The sequence below is a fragment of the Mixophyes fleayi genome, chromosome 1 (assembly GCF_038048845.1).
Source record: "Mixophyes fleayi isolate aMixFle1 chromosome 1, aMixFle1.hap1, whole genome shotgun sequence".
NCBI lineage: Eukaryota > Metazoa > Chordata > Amphibia > Anura > Limnodynastidae > Mixophyes > Mixophyes fleayi.
In genome coordinates this window covers 92,748,737-92,763,979 of record NC_134402.1, presented here as the reverse complement: position 1 = coordinate 92,763,979, position 15,243 = coordinate 92,748,737, and positions in this window count along the sequence as shown.

Here is a 15,243-nt window from a genome sequence, read left to right as displayed (position 1 = left end):
CTATCCTCCTCTCTTCCTGCTGTAAGAAGTGCTATAAGAAGTGCTATAAGAAATGCTATAAGAAATGCTCTCTCCCTGCTCTAATTCTGCGACCTAACCCTTCTCTCTCCCTCTGTCAAATGGCGCTGGATTGCTGTGGAGGCGGCTATTTATGCATTTCAAACATCGCGGGAACCGAGCTCCGAGATCCAACGACGTCACATTGACAATTTACCATGATTTCGAATCCGAATTGGCGCCAGAGTACCGAGCCTGCTCGGCTTGGTACTCGGATACCTCAAGTACGGGCGGGTTCTGTTCTCAGGGAACCGAGCCTGCCCATCTCTAAATTTTACGCACGTAACATTTTTACGCGACACAAATGACATACATCCAACTCTAAATTTATTAGTTGTTATTACATGAGATTATAAGTTTAAATAATATGTAAAATCAGAATTGTTTTTTTCAATTATTTTTTTTTCTAGGAACCCAGAACACACAGTTATATTATTGAACATCAACTGAAATGTAATATGATATTATTTAGAGAAAAAAATAATAGAAGGTGCAATGTGAGCCTGTTGTAACTAATTAGGTGTTTAATCTTTTGGACACCTGCAAGCTGTGCACTCAATGTTCCAGCAGGTGTGTTTTAAGTCCAGAATTACTTGTTGAATTGTTTGTATTTTGTGTGTGACTGACTTAGATGCATGGCATGACAAGCATCATTTTCATGTGAAAAGTATTTAATAAAATAGGAGTTTGTTATCTTAATATACCAGTTATTTGTGTAATGTGTATGGCCAAGTTGTCATGTTTTCATAATTTATTTGCTATTATTTTTAGTGATTTTAATGTATACAAACATTTTTATATTTGGCCAAATACAGTTTTATTGTGGCCAAAAATCCACTGAGAAAGAATAAGCAAAGTCAAAACACAAACCACTTTTAAAAAATCTGGAACATGATCACTGTTGAAAGATGGCATATATAAGCAAAACGTATATTGAAGTTTATTTAGTTATTCAAAAAGGTTTGTATGTAATTAACAGTGTACTTTTTTTGTTCCTTAACTAACATATAGCTGTATATGATCTTGGTTTCTTGTGCCACTTTAGGTTCTGAAAACATGGCAAAAGCTCATTTCCGGTAAACTGCCAGATCTCTTGAGTTTTGGATCAATATCTTCTATATATATAGAGCTTACCTCCTGTTCTCAGTTGTCAATTTAGAAGTGATAGCATGTGGGTTTGCTGAAGTTCTGTGCTCAGAAAGCAACTTGTAGAGGGTTGAACAGGGTGAAAGAGGCAATTTATATTAGGGATGTGCACCGGCCACTTTTGGTGTCTCGTGTTTTGGATTCGGATTTGGATTTGTTTTGCAAAACACCTGACGAAAGGTTTTGGTTCGGATTTAAGGTTTTGGATTCGGATTTATTTTGAAAAAAACATAAAAAGTGCTAAAAACCAGTTTTGTGGGTGTTTTTTTTCACTCCTACGCTATTATTAACCTCAATAACATTCAATAACAATCATTTCCACTAATTTCCAGTCTATTCTGAACACCTCACAAAATTGTTTTTAGGCCAAAAGGTTGCACCGAGATAGCTTGAGCACATAATGCCAAAAAAAGAGCTACAAGATGGAATTGTTCTGGGCCCTGCCTCCCACCCCTCGCGAGATTCGAGCCTCGCTTTCATTTTTTTGCCCGCCGGAAATATCCGAACAGTGCTCGGATCCGAACTGTTCGGGTGGGCTCGGATTAGCGGAATCCGAGCCCGCTCATCTCTAATTTATATTAAAAAATCTGTGATTTTATTGCACAAATCTTGAGAGTTTATCTACAGTCTGCTGGAAATGTGTGCTGATAAATAGAATGTGTGAGAGTGAAGAGGAGACAATCAGTGGCTATTATTACACAGAAAGAAAAATTAGAGTTGGATAAGTAGGCAGTCCATGTCCACTCATTGTTACATAAATTCAAAATACAGATAAAATACTTTTATTATTTTTTACTATTGAAAATAATTGTTTGAGACAAAAGGGTATATTTAGTAAACTGTGGGTTTGAAAAAGTGGAGATGTTGCCTATAGCAACCAATCAGATTCTAGCTGTCATTTTGTAGATTGCTCTAAATAATTGAAAGCTAGAATCTGATTGGTTGCTATAGGCAGCATCTCCACTTTTTCAAACCCGCAGTTTAGTAAATATACCACAAGGTCTCTTCTCAGCCAGGTCAGAGAAAATAGGAGAATATATTAAAACTAACAGACAAGTGATAAAAACAGAAATGTGTTATAAAATACTTATAATCAGACCTATTGTAGAAGCTGGTATTACTAATTACAGATGATAATTAATATGGCTCTTATGTCTTAACTAGTCTGGTACTGTTATAAAAAGACCAAATATCCTTTTTAATAATTATTCATTGAATAAATTATTATCAAAATTGTGTCCTCGTTTGTTTTGGTCTTATTGTTTGTATCTTATTTTTCTAGAGGATACACAAAACATATCTATTTTACAGAGTACACTGCATATATCTTATTTCACCGTAAATATGATCCACTACATGGTTTTATTGGCGGTTATAACCATTATTTCTTTCAACCTATATGGATATTCCTCCTTCACTAAAGATTTTATATTGTTTGGTCACATACAGTCGATATATTCTTTTAGTTCTTTCATTTATTTATTCATAGCCTCATATTATTTTATGTATTTTGCAAACTATTTTCAACATATAAGTTGGTTGCATAAGATATATTAATCAAGCATTACAATTGCCTTAAATTGGTAGCATTTTCTATATTCTGGCCAAAGAGCGTTTTTTTTCTTTTAAAATCTTAATGTTGTAGAGTGAGTTATATTATTGGGATAACTTCCATTCATCCCTACCCAACTGGAAATTTACCATGTGGGGTTTTAATATGGATTTATGTGGGTCTACATCAACCATATTCCAAGTAATTATATTTAGAGTTTGTAGGCTCCCAACATTGTGTTTACCTCTAATAACCAATTGTTATTAGGCTGTTAGGCATTATATATAAATTGGTATTAACTCTCCATCCTTACTTCACTCTAGGTTGTTATGAGAAATCACTATCCCCCTATTTGCCAATTGGTTTCATGCTGGGTTCCAAGACTCACTGCATTATATGACGACCGATAATAAGATATTGCTTGAGTTTAGTTTTTGAGTACAATTCTCTATCCTCTCTTAGCCTCAAGTAGTAGTATGAGAAATACTGTTCCGCCTGGTCTTATTGACTATTCTAAACACTCAGCTGAATAAATTGTTTAAGCAATTGCTTGCTGGAGGAGATGTGGAGTCTCACCGCTTTCAGCTCCTATTTCCGGTTCTGTGATGTCATTGATGACACCTAGCCCAGACATACATTTCATTTCATGATAGGCTTACTCATGGGAAAAAGTATATTAGTAAACTAATTAGGAGAGAACAAAACATATTCTTTATTGCTTTAAAGTCAAAGTGTTTCAATCTGAAGACAGTAGTTCACGGGTCAGTATCTGTGGCATCTGAACTATTTAGTGGAGAAAAACCAGTGCTCTTTTTAAACTTCAATTGTCTGTGAAGCAAGCATTGTAAGAGTATGACAGTCAGCATCCTGTTGCACTACAGATCACAAAAGCCACGACAGCTATGTTAGCATTGGATGTGCATCCAATTTCCGCTATCAATGCATCAAGTTTTAGCAGATTAGTTGAAGTTATGTGTCCATGCTACCAAATTCCATCTCAATTTCATTTCTCCTGAGCATTCCTCAGCTGTATTTCAAGGTTAAGCAAAAAATAATTGAATCCCTAGAAAATGCAATTCTACCTACTATCCACTTAACTACGGATATATGGCTAAACGGTAGTGGTCAAACAAAAGACTGCATGATTTTGACAACCGACTGGGTAGGTGTATCACCATCAGCAGTAGCAGCATTGGTAGCTTCATCATTCTCCTCATCATCCTTTCAGCATAGTAGTGCTAGCACACAATGCCAGGTCATTCACAAGTAAGCTACTCTCTGTATCTCTAGTTTCACTAAGAAACATACTGGTTTTCACCAAGAAACATAATCTGTTGGAAAAACTCAGGATTCCTCATTGCCGATAACTGAAGCGAACATTGTGTGTCTAAACTAGAGATGTTCACTGACCCCCATGTTCTGGTTTTGGATATGGATTTACTTTGCGTTTTGGTTCCCTATTTTTTTCTGAATTCCCTATTTTTTTTGCTAAAATCACATAACTGGTTTTCCCCCCTACATTATTAGTAACCTTAATAACACTAATTTCAAGTCACTTGCAGTCAATTTTGACCATCTCACAGGTCACAATATTATTTGCAAACACTGCAGCAGTTCTTGCCAGTGATAATAACAAGGCCATTGTCATGCCTGGGCCAAAGACCAAAAAATCAACCTCTTATGTGTGGAATTATTTTTACACAAGTCCTGACAACAGCTGTCTAGCCATTTGTAGCATTGTAAAGCCACAGTCAGTAGAGGTAGGGACCTTAACCATCTAGGAACCTCATCCATGTTACGACATTTGAAGCGAGTTCATAGAAAGCTTTTGTGAAACTCAGAAACTTATGCTAAAAAATAACAAGCAGTCCAGCATCAGCTACCTCCCTTCTCTCAGCTAGATCCCAGCACCTGCAATCTACCCCCCCCAACACCTTCATCACCAATATCCTCACAAGTGATTGGAGTTAGTCCTGCATTCAAGTTTCTAAGGTGAGATGACTCCTCCCCTATCCAGGACTCATCAGAAGAATATTTGAGCGTTAGGCCCACTGCTGATGCTGGGGGTGGATCTTCAACCCAGAAGCAGACCAAGAAGAAGACTACTAGTAGTTTACAACAATTGACTTAAACAATCCTTTGCAAGAGGAAGCAAGTATGAAAGCTGTCACCCAGTCGCAAAGCGGATCACAGACGCCATGGCGACTATGCCAGTATTAGATCTGCATCCAATATCCACTATTGATGCAGCTGGTTTTAGACAGTTACTTGAGGTCTTCTGTCCCCGTTACCAAATTCCATCACAATACCATTTTATTAGAAAAGCTGTTCCTCACCGCTACCAGAAGGTTCGTAAAAATGTAATTATTGGGCTACAAAATGCCATTCTATCCACTGTACACTTTACCACAGATATGTGGACAAGCGGAACTGGGCAGACTAAAGATTATATGATTGTGACAGCCCACTGGATTGGTGATTCGCCTTCACCAGCAGGGACAGCAGCAGCATGTACCCAAGAATGTCGCATTTTTCAGAGGCAGGCTACTCTGTGTATCATCTGCTTCACTAAGAGGCATATTATTATAATTATTATTATTATCGTAGATTTGTATGAGCTATGGCACAGTAGAATGTCAAGGCTCGGTACGCGGATCAGCTAAGTTCGGGTGGGTTCAGTTCTCAGGGAACCGAGCCTGAGCATCTCTAGTGCAAACCATGGTACATGTTGAAATTCACCCAGTGATAATGCACACACAATAAACTTGGTGTTGCAGAATTTCTTAAAAAGTTAGATATCAGTGCAGGACATGTGGCCCGTAAAATTTCTGGCCACTCTCGACAATCAGCGATCTCATATAGAACATTGCAGCAGCTGCAAAAAATATCTGCCATGTCACCAACTGAAACAAGAGGTAGTAACAAGGGGGAAATTCCACATTTTATAGAGGAACAGCAATAAGCCACTAAGACGTATCCATCAAACCATGAGATAGGGAGAGGGGGGACATGTTACCTTATTCCAGCACACTGGAGAATTCTTTCTGTTTTGTGCTGGATACCCAAACCATTTGAAATTTCAACCAATGAAGTGAGTTGAGAAACTGCCAGCCTGAGTCAAGTCATACCCGTAATCAAACTACTGGAAAAGCAGCTGGAGTAGCTGAAAAAGATAATGAAATTTAGCGATTCTGCTAAGTATGTTGGGCTTGTGTTATGACTCGACGGGCTCTCTGTCAGAGTAAATAGATAGAAAGATAGATAGATAGGGATAGGTAGGTAGTTAGGTAAGTTAGATAGCCACTGGGTGTTTAGATAGGTAGTTTAGTTCTTATATAGATTAGATAGATTCGTTTAGGTAGATCAGATAGGCAGATATATTAGCAAGATAGATTAGATAGGTATTAGATAGGGTCAGTTAGGTCTGTTCTCTGTCAGCATCTGCCCTCAATTCATGCTGTAATTTCTATATTATGCCTCACCTGGCCAGCCTGTTTCTCCTAGCTCATTCACCTGGCTTCCTCATTATCACCTGCAGCCTATTGGTTCTGCTCTCCTTAAATAGCCGGCTAATCCTCTGCAGGATTGCTGGTAATACGTTTACCGTAGTGTTCTGCTCCCTTGCGTTTGCCCTGTTACCTGCTCCTGTTGTTCCCTGCTGGCTTAGTGTATTCCCATGTACCAGACCGTTTCCATACCTGAATACTCTTCATTGGATTTTCCTGTGTACCGACTCGGCTCTGCTTTAACTCTTCTCCTGTGTTGATATCCCGTTTACCAGAACGGATTCTGTTCCTGACGATTCTACTATCTACTCACCAGTTCCAGTCAGTTTTCTCCTGGACCCCGATAAAGTTGTGCTCCCAGGCATGGCTCCGGAGTCATCTGCAGCTCCTCTGATCATCCTACATTATACGGAGACGCAGCCCCTGCAGCATCTCTGCGCTCCGGACTCAATCATGCCACAGGTACTATTGACGGTCTACATATATCACTGTGTGCCTATAATTGTAGTTACCCCTGGCAACCGCCAAGGAAATGTTTTCCTGCAATATCTGGACTTTCACCGGTACTGTGGGTTGTAGTTACCCCTGATAACTGCCTAAGAACTGTTACCCCTAAATCTCCGGACGGACTCTCACCGGTACTGTGGGTTGTAGTTACCCTTGGCTGCTGCCCACGTTCAGTGTCATCATCTTTACCTATCACTGCAAGTTCCATTCCTTTCCGGACAAGCACTGGTACAGAGGTTGCTGTGTATCAGGGGACTTCTCTATCAGCTGTTCCTTTATTTATTCCAGTGGCCACAAGTGATATATCAGTCTTGACACCATCCACTTGGTGTCTTTCCTGGCTCCCTCCTGCACTTCCTACTCTACGGCCTCGGTAACTCTATTCCTGGGTTCTCCCTCCCCAGCCAGTGCACATCTCACCACCCTCTGTTTGTCTGCAGCCAAGCCTTTCCCCACCACTAGGGGCAACAGTGAACACCAGACGTTCGGAGCAGACTCCGGGTTTTGCTGCACTGGCTGAGGGGTTCCTAACACCTTGAAGCTTAAGTTTTTTATTAACTGCAGCAGGACCCAAGGACAATTCCATCTAGCACTATTTTACATTATGGCCTTGGTCTATCATCTTGTGTAAAATGTCTACTGATGCCACTGCTGTCTAATGAGCTCTGATCACTGCCTATTTGATTTCCATGAGGCATGCTAACATTAAAAATATTGTGTTTATGGTTTTTCTTCTACTTGTCTAAATGTCTACGGATGCCGCTGTCCATCTAATGACTTCTGATTGTTACTGACTCTTCACATTTCATGATGCATGCTGTATAACATTAAAAATATAGTGTGTGTGGTCTTTCTCTCACCATTTTTCTTCTTTGGTGCAACCCACCTTCATATATCTACTTATCTAAAATGACCATTCTAATAGCCAGTGCTCTACCCTATGTTTAATAGGGATTGTAGCATGCTTTGCATACATAATTAGTTTTTTCAAACTTTCTTAGAAAAATTAAAGATTTGTGCTGGAGATGCTGTGCATGGGCCATAAAATTTCTGGGAATTTTCGCCATTCAGCTACTACATGTAGATCATTGCAGTAGGGATGTGCATGGGCGACTTTTGAGGTCTCGTGTTTTGTGTTTTGGATCCGGATTTTCTCGATGTTTTGGGTTCGGATTTGTTTCGCAAAACACCTGCCGAAAGGTTTTGGTTCGGATTTAAGGTTTTGGATTCGGATTTTTTTTGAAAAAAGCATAAAAAGTTAAAAAATCAATTTTTTGGGCTTATTTTCACTCCTACGCTATTATTGACATCAATAACATTCAATAACAAGTATTTCCACTAATTTACCGTGTATTCTGAACACCTCACAATATAGTTCTTAGTCCAAAACGTTGCAACGAGCTATTTTTCTGGACTGCGTAGTGGAGTGGTCCCCACAATATAATAAGAAAACCATCAACTGGTCTTAATCGCACCAAAACATGTACCTGGACTGCGTAGAGGAGTGGGTCACCACAATATATATAATAAGAAAACCATCAACTTGTATGATTCGCACCAATAATGTACCTGGACTGCGTAGAGGAGTGGGTCACCACAATATATATAATAAGAAAACCATCAACTGGTATGAATCGCACCGAATAATGTACCTGGACTGCGTAGAGGAGTGGGTCACCACAATATAAATTAAAATCCCTGAACTTGTATGATTCGCACCAATAATGTACCTGGACTGCGTAGAGGAGTGGGTCACCACAATATATATAATAAGAAAACCATCAACTTATATGATTCGCACCAATAATGTACCTGGACTGCGTAGAAGAGTGGGTCACCACAATATAAATTAAAAACCCTGAACTTGTATGATTCGCACCAATAATGTACCTGGACTGCGTAGAGGAGTGGGTCACCACAATATATATAATAAGAAAACCATCAACTTGTATGATTCGCACCAATAATGTACCTGGACTGCGTAGAGGAGTGGGTCACCACAATATAAATTAAAAACCCTGAACTTGTATGATTCGCACCAATAATGTACCTAGACTGCGTAGAGGAGTGGGTCACCACAATATAAATTAAAAACCCTGAACTTGTATGATTCGCTCCAATAATGTACCTGGACTGCGTAGAGGAGTGGGTCACCACAATATATATAATAAGAAAACCATCAACTGGTATGAATCGCACCGAATAATGTACCTGGACTGCGTAGAGGAGTGGGTCACCACAATATAAATTAAAATCCCTGAACTTGTATGATTCGCACCAATAATGTACCTGGACTGCGTAGAGGAGTGGGTCACCACAATATATATAATAAGAAAACCATCAACTTATATGATTCGCACCAATAATGTACCTGGACTGCGTAGAAGAGTGGGTCACCACAATATAAATTAAAAACCCTGAACTTGTATGATTCGCACCAATAATGTACCTGGACTGCGTAGAGGAGTGGGTCACCACAATATATATAATAAGAAAACCATCAACTTGTATGATTCGCACCAATAATGTACCTGGACTGCGTAGAGGAGTGGGTCACCACAATATAAATTAAAAACCCTGAACTTGTATGATTCGCACCAATAATGTACCTAGACTGCGTAGAGGAGTGGGTCACCACAATATAAATTAAAAACCCTGAACTTGTATGATTCGCTCCAATAATGTACCTGGACTGCGTAGAGGAGTGGGTCACCACAATATAAATTAAAAACCCTGAACTTGTATGATTCGCACCAATAATGTACCTGGACTGCGTAGAGGAGTGGGTCACCACAATATATATAATAAGAAAACCATCAACTTGTATGATTCGCACCAATAATGTACCTGGACTGCGTAGAGGAGTGGGTCACCACAATATAAATTAAAAACCCTGAACTTGTATGATTCGCACCAATAATGTACCTGGACTGCGTAGAGGAGTGGGTCACCACAATATAAATTAAAAACCCTGAACTTGTATGATTCGCACCAATAATATACCTGGACTGCGTAGAGGAGTGGGTCACCACAATATATATAATAAGAAAACCATCAACTTGTATGATTCGCACCAATAATGTACCTGGACTGCGTAGAGGAGTGGGTCACCACAATATAAATTAAAAACCCTGAACTTGTATGATTCGCACCAATAATGTACCTGGACTGCGTAGAGGAGTGGGTCACCACAATATAAATTAAAAACCCTGAACTTGTATGATTCGCTCCAATAATGTACCTGGACTGCGTAGAGGAGTGGGTCACCACAATATATATAATAAGAAAACCATCAACTTGTATGATTCGCACCAATAATGTACCTGGACTGCGTAGAGGAGTGGGTCACCACAATATAAATTAAAAACCCTGAACTTGTATGATTCGCACCAATAATGTTCCTGGACTGCGTAGAGGAGTGGGTCACCACAATATAAATTAAAAACCCTGAACTTGTATGATTCGCACCAATAATGTACCTGGACTGCGTAGAGGAGTGGGTCACCACAATATATATAATAAGAAAACCATCAACTTGTATGATTCGCACCAATAATGTACCTGGACTGCGTAGAGGAGTGGGTCACCACAATATAAATTAAAAACCCTGAACTTGTATGATTCGCACCAATAATGTACCTGGACTGCGTAGAGGAGTGGGTCACCACAATATAAATTAAAAACCCTGAACTTGTATGATTCGCACCAATAATGTACCTGGACTGCGTAGAGGAGTGGGTCACCACAATATATATAATAAGAAAACCATCAACTTGTATGATTCGCACCAATAATGTACCTGGACTGCGTAGAGGAGTGGGTCACCACAATATAAATTAAAAACCCTGAACTTGTATGATTCGCACCAATAATGTACCTGGACTGCTTAGAGGAGTGGGTCACCACAATATAAATTAAAAACCCTGAACTTATATGATTCGCTCCAATAATGTACCTGGACTGCGTAGAGGAGTGGGTCACCACAATATAAATTAAAAACCCTGAACTTGTATGATTCGCACCAATAATGTACCTGGACTGCGTAGAGGAGTGGGTCACCACAATATATATAATAAGAAAACCATCAACTTGTATGATTCGCACCAATAATGTACCTGGACTGCGTAGAGGAGTGGGTCACCACAATATAAATTAAAAACCCTGAACTTGTATGATTCGCACCAATAATGTACCTGGACTGCGTAGAGGAGTGGGTCACCACAATATAAATTAAAAACCCTGAACTTGTATGATTCGCACCAATAATATACCTGGACTGTGTAGAGGAGTGGGTCACCACAATATATATAATAAGAAAACCATCAACTTGTATGATTCGCACCAATAATGTACCTGGACTGCGTAGAGGAGTGGGTCACCACAATATAAATTAAAAACCCTGAACTTGTATGATTCGCACCAATAATGTACCTGGACTGCGTAGAGGAGTGGGTCACCACAATATAAATTAAAAACCCTGAACTTGTATGATTCGCTCCAATAATGTACCTGGACTGCGTAGAGGAGTGGGTCACCACAATATAAATTAAAAACCCTGAACTTGTATGATTCGCACCAATAATGTACCTGGACTGCGTAGAGGAGTGGGTCACCACAATATATATAATAAGAAAACCATCAACTTGTATGATTCGCACCAATAATGTACCTGGACTGCGTAGAGGAGTGGGTCACCACAATATAAATTAAAAACCCTGAACTTGTATGATTCGCACCAATAATGTACCTGGACTGCGTAGAGGAGTGGGTCACCACAATATAAATTAAAAACCCTGGACTTGTATGATTCGCACCAATAATGTACCTGGACTGCGTAGAGGAGTGGGTCACCACAATATATATAATAAGAAAACCATCAACTTGTATGATTCGCACCAATAATGTACCTGGACTGCGTAGAGGAGTGGGTCACCACAATATAAATTAAAAACCCTGAACTTGTATGATTCGCACCAATAATGTACCTGGACTGCGTAGAGGAGTGGGTCACCACAATATAAATTAAAAACCCTGAACTTGTATGATTCGCTCCAATAATGTACCTGGACTGCGTAGAGGAGTGGGTCACCACAATATAAATTAAAAACCCTGAACTTGTATGATTCGCACCAATAATGTACCTGGACTGCGTAGAGGAGTGGGTCACCACAATATTATTAAAAAACCCTACACAGGTCTGAATTCCACCCAAAAAGTTTATGGACTGCGTAGTGTAGTGTTCCCCACAATATTATTTAAAATTTTTGCAGCAACAGTCAACGTTGTTTAATATCTGATACACCTCTATCTGGACTGCATAGTGGAGTGGCCCCGGTACCCAATTTGGTACCGGGGCCACAATACCTCCTCCAAACATGGTACAGACCATTCGTCATTGAGATCCCATCAAGTATGTTAAAGACAGACAGGGTCGAAGTGTTATTGGTTGATTTAGTAAACCAAAAAACTGTCCCTGTTGCACATAGTCGTGCAATGAAGACTGACTTTTTCATTTAAAGGCACCATCTTTCAAGTGTAGTGTTTGTAAGTCATATTATACTTTTGGTAAAATTTGTTTATTTTGTTCCTCTTTATGGTAACTACTAATAGAATTAAAGTATTAAATAGAAGCGGCAGTTCCTCTTTATGGGAATTAGTAATAGAATTAAAGTATTAAATAGAGTGGTATAGAGTGGTAGTGTGGTATAAAGTGGTCCCCACAATATAATAATAAAACCCTCAACTGGTCTGAATTCCACCAAACAAGTATCTGGACTGCGTAGTGGGGTGGCCCCGGTACCCAATTTGATACCGGGGCCACAATAAAATAAATACACCCTCAACTGGTCTGAATTCCACCAAACTGAATCTGGACTGCATAGAGGACTGGCCACTGGGCACCACAATAAAAAATATATAGAAAACCTTCAATAGGTCTGAATTACACCCAAAAATAGTATCTGGACTGTGTAGAGTAGTGGGCACTGGGCACCACAATAAAAAATATATAGAAAACCATCAACAGGTCTGAATTAAACCCAAAAATAGTATCTGGACTGCATAGAGGACTGGCCACTGGCCACCACAATATAATATATAGAAAACCTTCAACAGGTCAGAATTACACCCAAAAATAGTATCTGGACTGCGTAGAGTAGTGGGCACTGGGCACCACAATAAAATATATAAAAAAAACCTTCAACAGGTCTGCATTACACTGCACATACGGCTGCTCCTCCATCCTCTCCATCATATACATGTTGGAGTTTCAGCGTGTGAAAACCTCTTGTTTTTGATAATGTCAGTGCATTTTGAATATTTTTCAATTTGCCCCACACCACTGAATGTACTTTATCTATGATACGCATCTATCTATTTTGACTGCGTAGTGTGGTGGCCCCGGTACACAATTTGGTACCGAGGCCACAATATAACTAAAAAACCCTCCACGGGTCAGAATTCCACCAAAAAAGGGTATGGACTGCGTAGTGTGCCCGGAACACAATTTTTTACAGCGCCAACAATATAATTAAAAAATTGGGCATCAACTGTCACCATTGTTTAATTTCTGATACACCTAAATATGGACTGCACAGTGGAGTGGCCCCGGTAGTAAATTTGGTGCCGGGGCCACAATACCTCCTCCAACTTCCAAGTGTAGTGTTTATAAAGACAGACAGCGTCGAAGTGTTATTAGTTGACTTTCTTAACCCTAAAATTGTCCCTGTTGCAAATATTCGTGTAATGGACAGTTACTTTTTCATTGAAAGACTCAAGCTTTCAAGTGTAGTGTTTATAAAATATAAACAACAATACAGTAGTTTTAGAGCACGTCAATACCTCTTGTTTTAAATTATGACAGGGCATTTTACTTTTGGTTTAATTTCTTGAATTTGTTTAAATTTGGTTTTACTTTTTGAACATGGCAAACGACTGTTGATTGGTCATATAATGCAAAAAAAAAAGTTCCAAGATGGAATTGTCCTTGGGCCCTCACACCCACCCTTATGTTGTTGAAATAGGACATGCACACTTTAACAAACCAATCATTTCAGCGACAGGGCCTACCAAACAACTTTGGCTGAAATGATTGGTTTGTTTGGGCCCCCACACCAAAAAAGCTATTCATCTCTCCCTGTACAGACTAAACAGGCTCTACTGAGGCAAGATGTCGTCCTCATCCTCAACCTCTGATTCCTCTCCCCCTACAGTGTGTACTTCCTCCTCATCACACATTATCAATTCGTCCCCGCTGGACTCCACAACCACAGGTCCCTCTGTACTATCTGGAGGGCAGTGCTGTACTTCATTGAGGAATTGATTATTCATTTTTATAAACATCATTTTTTCAACTTTATGAGGAAGCAATCTCCTTCGCCGCTCACTGACCAGGTTCCCCGCTGCACTAAAAACTCTTTCCGAGTACACACTGGAGGGGGGAAAACTCAGGTAAAATAGAGCTAGTTTGTACAGGGGCTTCCAAACTGCCTTTTTTTCCTGCCAGTAACAATATGGACTGTCTGACATGTCTACTTGGATGGTGTCAGCAAAGTAATCATCCACAATTTTTTCTACTGTGACAGCATCCAATGCAGCGAGAGTAGACATGTCTGCAATGGTTGGCAGGTCCTTCAGTCCGGACCAGATGTTATCAGCATCTCCGCCAGCGCCTCTTTTGGGAAAACTGAGCTTTTTCCTCGCAGCCATAGATGTGGAAGAAAATAAGGGTGGAGCTGTTGGCATGTCACGGTCCTCTTCAGAGGACAATCTCCTGACCAGCAGGTCTTTGCACCGCTGTAGACTTGTGTCTGCCGGAAACAGAGACACAACATACGCTTTAAACCGAGGATCGAGCACGGTGGCCAGAATGCATTCCTCTGACTTTAAAAGAGTGACCACCCTCTGATCCTGGCAAAGCGTACGAAGGGCTACATCCACAAGAGCTACATGCTTGGTGTAATCGCAATGGCTTACCAGCTCCTCCCTCACTTTCTCCAGCTGCTTCTGCAACAGCCTGATCAGGGGAATGACCTGACTCAAGCTGGCAGTGTCGGAACTGACTTCTCGTGTGGCAAGTTCAAATGGCTGCAGAACCTTGCACAACACGGAAATCAGTCTCCACTGCGCTTGACTGACTCGCATCCCCACTCCTTTGCCTATGTCGTAGGTGGCTGTGTAGGCCTGAATGGCCTTTTGCTGCTCCTCCATCCTCTGCAGCATATAGAGGGTGGAGTTCCAGCGTGTCACAACCTCTTGTTTGAGGTGATGGCAGGGCAGGTTCATGCTTTTTTGATGTGCCTCTAGTCTGCGGTAGGCACTGGCTGAATGCCGAAAGTGTCCAGCAATTTTGCGCGCCACCACAAGCATCTCCTGCACACCCCTATCACTCTTGAGGTAATGCTGCACCACCAAATTAATGGTGTGGGCAAAACATGGGATGTGCTGGAAATTGCCCATATTTAATGCCCGCACAAT